The following is a 14,113-nucleotide window of genomic DNA, read 5'->3' on the forward strand; positions in this document are numbered from 1 at the left end:
GAGAAGCAGGCTCCACGCAGGAAGCCTGACATGGGACTTGATCCCGGGTCTCCAGGATCAGATCCTGGGCTGAAGGTGGTGCTAAAGTGCTGAGCCACCCAGGCTGCCCAGATCCAGGAATTTCTTGACTGGAATTTATACTTGTTAGTTTAATTTTTTCTAGTTCCAGGAATTTCTTAACTGGAATTTATATTTGTTAGTTTAATTTTTTCTAGTTCTACTGCATATATATGTCTCCTTAAACAATATAATGCTTTATTTTGTTTATGAACTTGGTCATACTGCGTGTGTTTTTCTGATATTTCTTTATTCATCCAACATAATGTTTCCAATATTCATACATGTGGATGGCTATAATTATGAGTTATTCATTTCACTACTATATAGTATCCCACTGTATACCTATACCACAATTGATTCTCTCATCAATTGATATTTAGAGTCTTCCTAGTTTTCTTGATTTTACAAATACTGCTACTATAAACATTTCTATACAAGTTTTCTGGTACATATGAATAAAAGTATATGTAGGAGGGGAATTGTTGCATCGTGAGACTTGTTTATTTTCAAGTTTATCAGCTAATGCCAAATTACTTTCAAAGTACTTTTACAAGGTTATACTTCTACCACTCTCACATGATCTGTATTATATATAAAATACAGATTGTAAGAATCCCCCCTCCATGTTTTCTATTATATATATTATTATTTGAAAAAATTTAAGCCTTTTATTGTGGCTGTTGTTGTTCTCATACCTGCTTGGTTTTTATAAATGTTCCAAAAGTAAGTTTGAAATACTGTGGGAATCTATAGTTTTTGTGTACAGGGTTCTATATCTGTCCATATATATCAAGCATGAGGGATAATAAAACATATACCAATGTAGCAATGGATTGGTTGATTTTTCAGTTTTTATTAGTTTATTAGGTGCATAATGATTTTATTGTATTTTATTTATTTTTTGCCTGATGCTAAAACTTCTGTTACAGTGACTTTGGCATTGCTTTCAATCTTAAAGTCTCTTTTCTCTTATATCTTTGTCAGTTTTTTTTTTTAAGATTTTATTTATTTATTCATGAGAGACACACACAGAGAGAGAGAGAGAAGCAGAGACACAGTCAGAGGGAGAGGCACGTTCCATGCAGGGAGCCCGATGTGGGACCTTATCCCAGGTCTTCAGGATCATGCCCTGGGCCGAAGGCAAGTGCTAAAACGCTGAGGCAACAAGGGATCCCCTCTTTGTCAGTTTTTTAACAGTAATTGTAATGGTTAATTTTATGTGTCAACTAGACTGGGATAAAGGATGTTCAGATAGCTGGTAAAATATTATTTCTGACTATGTGTGTGAGTGTGTTTCTGGAAGAGATTAGCATTTGATTCGGTAGCCCGAATAACAAGTTCCACCCTCGCCAATGTGAATGGGTATTATTCAGTCATTCGGAAGCCAGAATGGAACAAAAAGGCAAAGGAAGGATGAAATCTTACTCTCTCTTCTTGAGCTGGGAAGTCCATCTACTGCTTCTCAGAGCTGATTGTCAGGCCTTTGCACTCAGACTGAATTCTGCTACAGGTTTTTCCTGGTTCTCCAACTTGCAGACAGCAGATTGTAGGATTTCTTGACTTCCTTAACTACGAGTCATTCCATAATAAATCTTGTATATCTATGTACCTCTCTATATATCTTATTGGTTCTCTTTCTATGGAGAACCCTGATACAGTAATATAGGTATATCAGTTTTTTTGGGTTGCAACTTTAATTTCAAACTCCCTGTGTTCTTATGTTACAATTTTTTTTTTAATAAATAACACATAGCTGGATATATTTGCTTTTTGCTTATTTATTTAATTTATATTCAATGAAAAGTCATTGTACTTATATTTTTATGATTATTGACATATGGATTTATATATTGTCTGATTGCATTGTTAATGTTGCAAAATCAATTTTAGTCTAATAGCTATTTCCCTATAGCTATCGCTAATGTCACTTTTTTCTTTGAATGGCTTTACTACTTTTTTAAAGATTTATTTACTTATTCATGAGAGACACAGAGAGAGAAAGAGGCAGAGACATAGGCAGAGGGAGAAGCAGGCTCCCCACAGGGAGCCCGATTCAGGACTCGATCCCAGATCCCAGGATCACGCCCTGGGCCAAAGGCAGACAACCGCTGAGCCACCCAGGCATCCCGAATGGCTTTAATATTTTATCTTTATTTTTGATATTCTGTGTGGTTGTAGCACAGTGTATCTAGATGTAGATTTTTATTTTTTTTATCCTGCTTGGGATTTTATATTTCCTCTATACAATGATTTTTTTAATGACATTTTTTTCAGCATTATTTCTTCCATATTGCTCCTTTTACATTGTTTCCAATATCTTCTTTTGAAATTCCATTTAAAGGTTGATTGGGCCTTCTACCATGATTATCTGTGTCTCAGTGTATCTCACTATTTTCCATCTCTTTGTTTCTCTGTGACTTTATTTCTTGATTTATTAGTTCTGAGCCTTTTGAGCTTTCTGCAGCATAGGTAGAATTATTTCTAAGCTTTCAACCAATAATGCCAAAATTCGTAAGTTAAGCTGGAGAGTAGATTCAATATCTACTTTTCTTTCTTCTAATGGTTTCAATTTTTTTAAAAATTGCTTCTCACATAGTAAACATACTTATTTTGTATTCAATATCAAAACAAAACAATATCCTATGACTTTGTGGTTTCAGATTTGTTGTCTGTTTTTTTTTATAAATTTATTTTTTATTGGTGTTCAATTTGCCAACATATAGAATAATAACCAGTGCTCATCCCATCAAGTGCCCCTATCAGTGCCTGTCACCCAGTGACCCCCACCCCCCGCCCACCTCCCCTTCTACCACCCCTAGTTCATTTCCCAGAGTTAGGAGTCTCTCATGTTCTGTCTTCCTTTCTGATATTTCCCACTCATTTTTTTCTCCTTTCCCCTTTATTCCCTTTCACTATTTTTTATATTCCCCAAATGAATGAGACCATATAATGTTTGTCCTTCTCCGATTGACTTATTTCACTCAGCTTATTTTCTGCTGACTCTTATACTTGGTGGCTTATTTCCTTTGTGTTCTGTGATTTTCTTTTTTAAAATGTGATCTCTTATTTGTTGCAACTCCATCTGTGTGGGTTCTCTAAGACTGGCATTGAAGGGGAATTCTAGAAGGCAGTAGTTTCTCTTTCTACCAATGGCCTAAGGGCTCTACTAACAAGGGTCTTCCTATAACAAGTTGTGTCCTAACCTGTTAAAATTAATGGGATTATTGAAAATTAACTTTAAATGAAATTCAGATTATTATTGTTTTGTCTACATGGTAACAATTCTCTTTAAGCCATATTATTGCAAATTTTTTAGCATAATATGATTTAAATGTCACAGAGCTAGTTTTAGATGAGGTATAGTAGCTTCTGAAAAATTTTAAAGAATGCTTTTGTAAGTGCTGCACAAGTACTATTTTATTCTATTTTTTTTTAATTTTTTATTTATTTATGATAGTTACAGAGAGAGAGAGAGAGAGAGGCAGAGACACAGGCAGAGGAAGAAGCAGGCTCCATGCCGGGAGCCTGACGCGGGACTCGACCCCGGGTCTCCAGGATCGTGCCCTGGGCCAAAGGCAGGCGCCAAACCGCTGCGCCACCCAGGGATCCCTATATTTTATTCTATTTTTTTAAGAAAAAAATATAACTTTTTCCCTGATGAAATTTTAGAATGAAACAAAGGAATTTCTAGACACCTTGAAGGCTACTCCTTAATAACTCCTGCTGTATATCTGTGTACCCAGTAATTTTTGATATTCCAACTAAAAGTAAGTTTTGATACCTTTTCAAAACAGGCAGCCAATCCTTTATATAATTAGGCTAATTTTATTATTTTGATGGTTTAAAGAGAACTCCAGTCTATTGTGTAAAAAGACTCCAGGTTATTAAAAGAAAGACTTTAAGGGAAATTAGGTGATCTTCATGCTAGCATAAAGAAAACGAGAGAAGAGACATGTGATGGCATCTTAGAAAGAAAACGGATTATAGTATCTAGTTTCCCTCATATTATGGCTGTGAGGAGTTAAGGGTAGATAAACTAGTAAACTGTTTACTACTGACCCATAACATAGATGGCAGATTTGTTTGTGGATTTCAAAATTCAGGATGGTGGCCACAATTAAGCCTCAGGGGGAAAACCAGAAAGCTTTGAACGAGAAAGTGATCAATGGCTGCCAGTAAGAGACATGACCTGAGAAGAAATCCAGCTTCTTTAGTCATCATGAAGTGAGAGATCTCAAAAAACCAGGGTATCTGTAACTATGTTAGTCAGAGCCCTTTTACACTCAGCTCTCTTATCATTTTACTGTTTCCTGCTCCCTCTGTACAGGCCTGCTATAGTTGTAGGTACATTTGATCCTATATTTTGAGATCTGATAAACCACCTCATCCCTTTGTTTCTCCAATCTAGGAAAGGAAATGGCTTTCTGATGTTAATTACTAATTTCTTCTAAAGTCTAGATTCCAATTGTTAACATGTAAAGTCATCTTTACGCTGATCTTTTTCTCTGGGAATAATGCCAATATATTCTAGAATATAATTTTCTTGTATCAAAGCTTTTAAATTCTCTGTTCCTCCACATTTACTCTGTTCTTAGTGAAAGATACAGATATTGGTTTCATTCTTTTATAGGGTAGAGAATTCAAAACAAGGAGATATCTGAGTCTTAAAAGGAGAATACTATCCAGGGGTATCAAAGAAGCCAGTAGGAGTGAGTAGCCAGAGATTAACTAGATTTAGTGAGATGGAACTAGGAATCTGATGCTATGAAAATGATTTCAGTTATTAATTTGGGAATCAGATGTGAGAGAATATCTTGAATGATTACCTAGAAGAGATTTTTTTATTGTGGCCTATTTTCATTGGTAGCCTAGAGCATGCTGGTGAGAACTCAGCTGAAATGTCCCTCTACTCTTCTGTTGTGAATCTATTCTGATTCCCACACATGATGGATAAGGCAATTCTCAGATATAAGACCTCATTCCTGATAAGAAACACTGAAGGTCATTGGAAAATGATGCACTAGCCCCAGGTAGTTTAAACTGGTTTAAGAACAACAGAATTTAACCAAGATCCCACGAACCAGTGGAGCTAAGCGTTCTATGTATGGCTCACCTGCCTGACTTTGGTTGAAGAATAGTCAAAGCAGCACCTGGAGAAGAAAGGTCTGAGAAAGGCAGCAATTAAGACTCAAAGAATTGCCTAAAATAGTGTCAAATAATTTTGACATAATTGGAAAACTTAGCTTTCATGAATTTATATACAACCAGTTTAGAGTAACACAAATAAACAAAATAAAAGTGTCAAATGCGAACAACTGTTCCAGTCCAAGATGTTTCTTTGTTCAATTGTTGAATATTACAGCAATTCTTAACACTGCTGGGTATGTAAAAAGACTAAGCCTCAGAGAGCTGGGCTAATTTTTCCCTAAGAAAAAACCCTCTGGTTTGTTCATAATTAATTGTAATCTTTGACTCTATAGAGGAAAGCTTATCTCACTTTTGAATTATACTCTTCTCCTCCCCAGATGAGTAGGCTGATCAATGATCTCTAAGCATTATGGGAAAAGCGCCTAAGTTATGTGAGCCCACTTTTTCAATTGTCATCTAAATGCCTGTAATTGATAATTGCATGTTTATCTTTATACCATTTCTCAATAATTACTGTAGTTGAGTAAGATCCCTTCTATTTGTTATATTGTACACATATATTATTTCTTACTTTTATTGGGCATAATCTTTGCATCCTTCTTGGTGACCACAAAACTGAAACTAATCTCTCTTGATCATCTTATATTTCTATTTATGTTTTCTTTTGCTAAGTATAGATGCATCACCAAATAACACCCATTTTCATCAAATTACATTTTTCTGAGGAATCAGGAATTCTAAAAGCAAGTGTTCGAGTAAGATAAATTTTCATAAGTTATTCCAGTGCTTAAGGACTCTTGAGTACTGATAATTTTATGCTCAATTCATTCATCCACTTACCCTGTCCCCCCCAAAATTTAAGTGACCATGTAACTTTATGAATGACTTAGTGCTTTATGCCCTGTTGGGAGGTTTACCACCATCTGGCAAAAATTTAGCATTTTAGGGGACACTGAATTTTGGCCTGATGGAATTAGGGATCCCTTACTCATTGTGGAGTTGTTAACATTCCATGTGGCTAACATTCAAAGGGCCAATCGATATTTATAAGAGGTGTACAGATGTGTATACAGATGTGTTAACAAGACAGACATAACTCCTATTACAGAGAAGGGGCACCAATTCAAGGCACAGAGGTTTTTATTTTCACCATTTATAGTGATAAGAAGTGAATTATTATATCACATATGGATAACCTTAGAGCATAAATGTTTTAAATGTCCTAAATCTTATAATTAGTGTAGATAATGAGATACACAAAACCCCTTAAACATGGATACATAAATGAATTAAGTATGCTAATCTAGAGTAAAAGGCCATCCAGCTTGGCAGAGGTTTGAGTTTATGCAGCAAGGCAGCTGCAGAATTAGAAACCTCTGGCAAATCTATTTCTAGGTATACTCATTCATAAATAACTGGAAAGGATTTGATGAATCATTTTAATTATTGTCCTTCATGCTTATTGTAACATCTTTTTAAGTATGCGGTTTTAACTGAACCGTCTGTGGTAGACATATCTTTATTTTGAAGAAAGGGATTAAATGATTATTTTAAATACACTTTTTATTTTAGAATTGTTTTAGATTTACAAAAAAATTTCAAAGGTAGTACAGATTTCCCACATACTTCATACTCAGTTTCCTGTATTATTAACATCTTACATTAGTCTGAGTCATTTGTCATAATTAAAAAGCCACTATTGATTCATTACTATTAACTAAAGTCCATACTTTATTTAGATTTCTTTAATTTTTATTTAATGACTTTTTGTCTATTCTAGAATCCCATCCAGGATACCACATGTCTCCTTAGGCTCCTTTTGGCTAGGATAGTTTATGACTAGCCCTGTTTTTGACCTTGACAGTTGTCAGGATTACTGATCTGGTATTTTGCGGAACATTCTTCAGATGGAATTTGTTTTACTATTAAACTGGGGTTGAGGCTTTTTGTGAGGAAGACAGCAGAGATCAAATGCAATTCTCATCATATTTTATCAAGGATAACTTATATCCACATGACTTGTCATGATTGATGTTAACTTTATTCAAATCTGGCTGAGGTAATGTTTATTAGTCTTCTCCACTGTAAAATTATTCTTCCACTCTTTTCATACTGCAGCCTTTGGAAAGAAGTATTCAGCACACATGTAAAGAGTGAATAATTATACTCCCCTTCTTGAGAGTGAAGCATCTGGTAAAGTACCCATATAAATTATTTCTAATTACTCTGCCTGGATGATTTGTCTGTTCTCCCCCATTTATGTATCTAGTCATTTATTTATACCTATATGAATTTATGGATATTTACTTTATATTTTGGGTAATAATCCAATACAATTTTACTTCTCTGTTGCTCAAGGGTTCATTTTATGTATTTTCTGCTCTAGTCTAACAAGGAAAGCATTTCTCAAAAAAACACTCCATTTCTCCAAGGAACTCTCATTTTCACTTTTTGAGAAGAATACCAGAAACCAACATCTGAATACCAGGTTAGTGCATTGCTAGGGACGCCATTTCTTTTATGTCCTCTCAGCTGACAGAGCAGAATATGTGTGCATATACTAACCTGTGTCTATACTGTTAAGAGAAATTCAACTGAGTAAGTGTGAGAATCTAATTGGTTTTATTCAGTGATTTATGAATTGGACAGAATTCTATCTATTAAATAGATGGAGCTCAGAGGAGTTGTACAAAGTGGAAGGCTTTTATAGACAGGAGGGTGAGACAAGGAAGTTAAAAGGGTAGATTATTTCAAACAAGGTTATCTTCCTTTCAGGGAAAACAGGGTTTTATGGCATAGACTCCCTCACTAGTGTTGACCAGGAAATTCCAGACTGATTGGGTTAAAATTTCACTCTTGAAAGAGGCTAAACCTGAAGTTAGGTTATGTATTAAGTATTGGTAGGGCTTAGCAAAAGTGACTCCATTTTAGACCTGCTGTTTCTTTTTAACCAGATGCATTCATGAATATTGCTATATGTAAGAATTTGTATCTATATTAAGCTAAATATGAATTTATACTGATGTTGAGAACTCTAATTCATTGCCATGTGAATCAATATAGACTCCCATTGCTTGGCTGTGACCTCCTACTCCAACCATGAGAAACCTGGCTCCCTCCATTGCCAATCATTTACTTAATCATTCAGTTCCATTATACATATGGTTTCAGAATTATTAACATATACCCCTGTGGGAAAAATGTTACCTCAAGTACAGTGCTTATGTACAATTCCTTTGTCTTTAGCCTTATGACTAGTTTTTTTTTTAATTTTATTTATTTATTCATGAGAGACACAGAGAGAGAGAAGCAGAGACATAGGCAGAGGGAGAAGCAGGCTCCATGCAGGGAGCCCGGTGTGGGACTCGATCCCGGGACTCCAGGATGATGCCCTGAGCTGAAGGCAGATGCTAAACTGCTGAGCCACCCAGGGATCCCCTTATGACTAGTTTTGTAAGCAAATTGTTGAACTTATGGCATAGTTTCTCTTTAATGCTTGTAGTGAAGTATGAGAAGAGAGAGAGAAATTGAAAGAACTCTTAAATACAAAGTAACCCGTGAAGATTTGGAAAATTCTCAGTCTATGCATATTACAAAAAATGAGAAAATATGTTCTGGAGAGAACACCAAGGGTGTGGCTGGACAATAACTTCTTAAAGAGATTGTGCATAATTTTAATCAACAGTCTGCAGAAGCCAGAACTAGAAAAGAGATTACACCAGTAGAGACACTGCTAGTTTGAATTGAAAGGGACAGAGATCATCTGAAATAAAGGAAGGCTTTTGGATTTTAGGGGTTCCACAGGATGGGGCAATAGAGTTTTCCATCTGTGAGTGTACTACATATCCTGCAGGAAAAGGGAAGAATGACTGTAAAGGCAATTCAGAGATCAGGAGGACGACCACTCACACCACACGCCCATGTGTAAGGCTGTTTCTTCCTTCGTTTCACAGAGTGGGCCTCTTTCCTTGGTGTCAAGAGATGAGATGAGGTGGGGTCACTGCCTCAGAAACGTGGAGTGAGACTGCTGCTCCCCTGGGCCTCAGAGAACAAACCAGCGAGCCAGAGATGATTATTCTCAAGCTTTAAGGTCTGGAATTTGGCTTGCTATGTTTTGGGCTTTCTTGAGACACATCCTCCACTCCCTTTTCCTTTCCTATTTCTCTTATTTACAAAGGGAGTGTCTATCCTATGCTTGTCCCAGCATTATATTTTGGAAGTGCATAATTTGTCTGGGTTTATGAGGTAACCGCTAGAGAGGAATTGTGTCTCAGGATAAAGCACACCTTAAGTCTTACATGTACATGACTCAGAGGATATTCAGATGATATTTTAGACATGGGATTGATGCTGGGATGTATTAAGACTTTTTGGAGCTATTAGTTCAGGGTGAATGTATTCTGCATGTGAGAAGTACCTGAATTTGGCAGGGGGTGCTTTAAGGGAAAAATGTTATGGCATGGATTGTAGCCCCCTAAAATATATATGTTAAGGATTTGTGTTTTTTTTTTTTTTTTTAAGATTTTACCCATTTATTCATGAGAGACACAGAGAGGCAGAAACACAGGCAGAGGGAGAAGCAGGCTCCATGCAGGGAGCCCAACGCGGGACTCAATCCCAGGACTCCAGGATCAGGCCCTGGGCAGAAGGCAGATGCTCAACCGCTGAGCCATCCAGGCTGCCCCTAAGGTTTTAATCTCCTATCTGACTCTATTTGGAAATAGGGCCTTTAGGGAGGTAATTAATGTTGAATGGGGTCAATAAGGGTAGGGCCCTACCTTGTAGAACTGATGTCTTTATAAGAGGAGAAAGAGACATGGAAGAGTTCTTTTTCTGTCTGCACATATACACAGAAGAAGGGCCATGTTACATATATCTGGAAAGTGGCTATTTTCAAGTCAGAGAGACAACTCTTATCAGAAACTAAATTCTGTGGGGTTTTTTGTTTTATTTTGTTTTGTCTTTTGATTTCTACCTTTCTGTTGAACTTTGTTTATATATTGTTTTTCTGGTTTTAATGAATTGTTTGTATTCTCTGGAAGCTCATTAAACTTCTTTAAAATAATAATTTTGAATTATTTGTCAGGCAATTCATAGATCTCCATTTTAGGGGGTCTGTTAGTAGAAGCTTCTTTTCTTCCTTCTGTGTTATCTTTCTTCCTGATTTTCTGTGTTCCTGAGGGCCTTGTATTGGTGTCTGCTCACTAGAAGAAGCAGTTACCTCCTTGTAGACTTTACATACTGGCTTTAGTAGGGAAGGACTTATATCAGTGGGTAGGTATGAGGGTGCCAACCAGGATGGGGTGGGCAGTCACACCCATCCAGGGGGCACACAGGTTCTGTGGGTGTTGGATTTAGGAGAATGTAAGGGCCCCAGTTCTGAGGTGGGGGGGCATGATAGCACCTGGTCCAGAAGCACAAGTAGGCTCTGGGACAGTTAGATGTGTGGGGGTTCCAGGTCTAAGGGTATGTGGTGGTCCTAGTCCTTGGGGTGCAAAACAGTGTCAACAGGAGTGGTACATGGTGGTGGCAGTTGGGAGGGCATACAATATCTCCAACCAGGGGGAGATGTGGCAATTTGAGCTCCTGGTGGCTCCAAAAACTGGGGTTCTTACTGATGAAGACTGTGGGGTTCCTCAGCAGTAAATACTGTGAGTTTCTGGCAGTGGGAGGACTGCTGGTGTCTTCTTGCTCTCCTTTTCCCCATGGGGGAATCTGACAGCTGAAAGGATTCATCTTACCACTGAGCTGTGCCTGAGGAATGGGGTAATGTGGGTAAAATGAAGCTATTTTTTCTACCTTCTTCTACACAGTTATCCTTGTTCTTTTGCTTCACCAGGTTGCCGCAGCTTCTAAACTGGACTCTCGAACTGTTTCAGAGTTATTTTCACTCTGGAAGCAGTTAAGTGATAGTTTTTGATGAGAAACGAGGCCTGGGACCTCCTAGTCTGCTCTCTTGCTGATGTTACTCTGCTTGTCTTTATCTATAGCAGGTAATCCTATGAGCAAGACACATTGCTAACTTCCTTCACCATAAAATTATTTCCTTGGTCAGAAGTTCTATTATGTGAGAAGCTTCAATGATAAATAAAAATTCCACAGATTGTAATCTTGGCAAAGACATCTTGAGCAAGGAAAGTAAATTTATATGCAGAATATATATCTATTCCTGTGTCAAAAATGGCTGCTCCCTCTGGGATTGAAAGATCCCCATCTCAGCCTTCTGGTCACCTTGGGAAAGGTTCTATATCAGGGGTTCATTTTTAATCTTTGCTGTTGCAGTATGGCCTCTCTTTGATCCATGGTTACTTTGTACATGTGCCCATTGAGCAAGGACCAGGGTGGTTGTCCTATGAAAGAATTTGAGACTCATTAAATTCATGGAAGTGGTGAGTGATTGGAGGGGCTGCTGAGAAGAATTGGCCTCCCTTGTGAAGCAATTGACAAAGAGAAAATCATTTAAAGTTTATGGGCCCTTGGTGGAACATTTGGAAAATACCAGAAAGCATATGGAAGGAAAACATTAAGGATGGTTCTATAAAGGCAAAGCATTCATTTATACATTGTTAGATAGATTTTTTTTAATCTTAAAAAGAATCCTTGGATTTTGAAAATAATTATTTCCCAAAGCTACTATTTTACCTACATTTTAAATCAATGGCCTTGACTGCTAAAAAGATGGTTCACATAATTATATCTATGAATGCAGGCGTGAGCATCTGCTGAGCATGGCTTGGAAATTGACAATTAGCAGTAAATCAAAGGATTCAGACAGCCTAATGTTAACATCATCATTAAAATGAACAAGAAGATTACATTGATCAAATATGAAAAGAGTACTTAAAACATTGAATCTATGGGCTTTCCTGCAAATTATTACCTCAGAAGGCTATGTGATCATCTCTCCTTTTCAACTAATTGCCTGCACTCAAATGATTTTATTGCTGCATTATAATTCAAGATTCAGTTTTAAAGTGCTAAAAGAGCAGCTTGTTTAAAAGGAACTATGCTTTTCCTCTATCCATTTTTGTTCATTTTGATCTTAGACTTTAAGAGTTTGGAATATCTTAGAACCGTTAGGATACTCCCCAGAAAGAACTTGGACAACACATAGTGTGAAACATTGGTGTGCTTCAAATGGCCTTTTACACAGGTTTTTTAAAAACCCAGTGTCCCCTTCTTCCATCATCATTGTTGTTTAACATTGTTCTTTTAGTCTGGCCAAGGCAATAAAGCTATAAAAAAGAAATAGAACATAATTAATAGAAGGAAGAGATAAAAGAAATTATCCCTCTTTTGCTATGATATTCTGATTTTACAAATGAGGAAATAGAGTACAGAAGGATCAATGGCATTACAAGGTTTAATAGCTCATGAGTGAAAAAGCTGGGTTAATAGAAATAAGGTTTAGAAAAAAATGGCAGAGATAGACTTTCTGTAGCATGGTTTATAATCTGTAGAGATGATGTACAGAAGAAATAATTTTAAGACCTCTCTTCAGACATTGGTCATTTATTTTACATTCAATACATTTTCCTTTGAGTGCCTACTTTACACAGGGAGACCCTGAGCTCTGGGGAGGGAGAGATGGCCTAGGCAGATGCTATGTATCCCTGCTCTTAAACTGCCTTCATTCAGGCAGGGTTGCAGATGTTTCAGATGTTTAACCAAAATTAATTATTATTGTAATAAATACTTCCAGACGGTAAGGTACAGTGCTAACAGCACACAAAAGAGAGGGATCCATCTGATTTTCTCTGGTGAATCAGAGTAAAAAAACAAAGCACAATCCCTTAAGTATTTAGGTAATCTGGTTTTCTTTTTTAATTTTTTTTAACTTTTCCTTTTTAAATGTAGGTAATGATACAGTGCTACATCTAGAAAAAATGGTGATAATGAAAAAATTATGCAATAAGTTTTTGAGCTATCACTGGGTAAAATGTGGGATATAAGTAAAGGGTGATTAAAAGTAGATTCCAGATTTATGAGGTTTAGGCAAACAGAGGTTTGTTTTTCTCATTAGGAGCTCTCTCAGGAATGATCTCTCAAAGCACATGCCTTAAGTAACATGCAGGCTGCAGGCCCCCACATCACATGCTGAATCCTGGCATCATTTTTTTTAATATATATATTTTTAAGATTTTATTTATTTATTCATGAGAGACACACACAGAGAGAGGTAGAGACACGGGGAGAAGCAGTTTCCACACAGGAAGCCTGATGTGGGACTCGATTCTGGGACCCCAGGATCACGCCCTGGGCCGAAGTCAGGTGCTAAACCGCTGAGCTACCCAGGGATCCCCCTTTTTTTAAATATATTTTTTTAAGATTTTATTTATTTGAATCCTGGCATTATTATGTGAGTCATTGACCACACATTGCTCTTAGCATTTCTTAGACAGCACATGGCACAAAACCCCATTCTGTTTCTATGGGCAGTGCTCTTTGTGCAAGAGGCAGACATGTCTGAGAAATCAGAGAGGATGTACAGCAGTTTGTTCAGATTCTAGCTGCTTGATCACTGTCATTGGGCATCAAGACATGCTGGCAATGTTTTAATAAATCCAGAATAATTCTACCTGTGATGGCACCAAAGCATCTCTTCCTTTGCTGAGCAGAAAAAGAAATGCCACTAATATGGATATCAAGATTTAGGTTTCTGCCAGAAATAGTTAGGACAGTGTAAAATTAATAATGAATGCTATGATGCTATAACGCAGCTATGCAACTAGGTATTAGAGGCATGTTATTTAAAAAATTCTTTTCAATAACAGCTTTCACAACACATACAAACACACACACACAAACTTCATGTAAATGAGAAACAAAGGGCACTTTCATAAAATTGAATATTTATGCATTGATTTGTTTAAATATCTGGGTAATTAAATTTTATGGAGTTAGC

The 14,113-nt window shown here is 36.8% G+C and overlaps 1 long non-coding RNA gene across 1 annotated transcript; it reads left to right on the forward strand.

Moving 5' to 3' along the window:
• Window positions 1-7,322: 7,322 nt before the first annotated feature.
• Window positions 7,323-9,292, forward strand: LOC144304044 (uncharacterized). Its single transcript, XR_013371031.1, has 3 exons — window positions 7,323-7,401; window positions 7,595-7,696; window positions 9,162-9,292. It is a non-coding gene; the product is annotated as an uncharacterized LOC144304044 (long non-coding RNA).
• Window positions 9,293-14,113: the final 4,821 nt, after the last annotated feature.

Source organism: Canis aureus, chromosome 33 (assembly GCF_053574225.1).
Source record: "Canis aureus isolate CA01 chromosome 33, VMU_Caureus_v.1.0, whole genome shotgun sequence".
Lineage (NCBI taxonomy): Eukaryota > Metazoa > Chordata > Mammalia > Carnivora > Canidae > Canis > Canis aureus.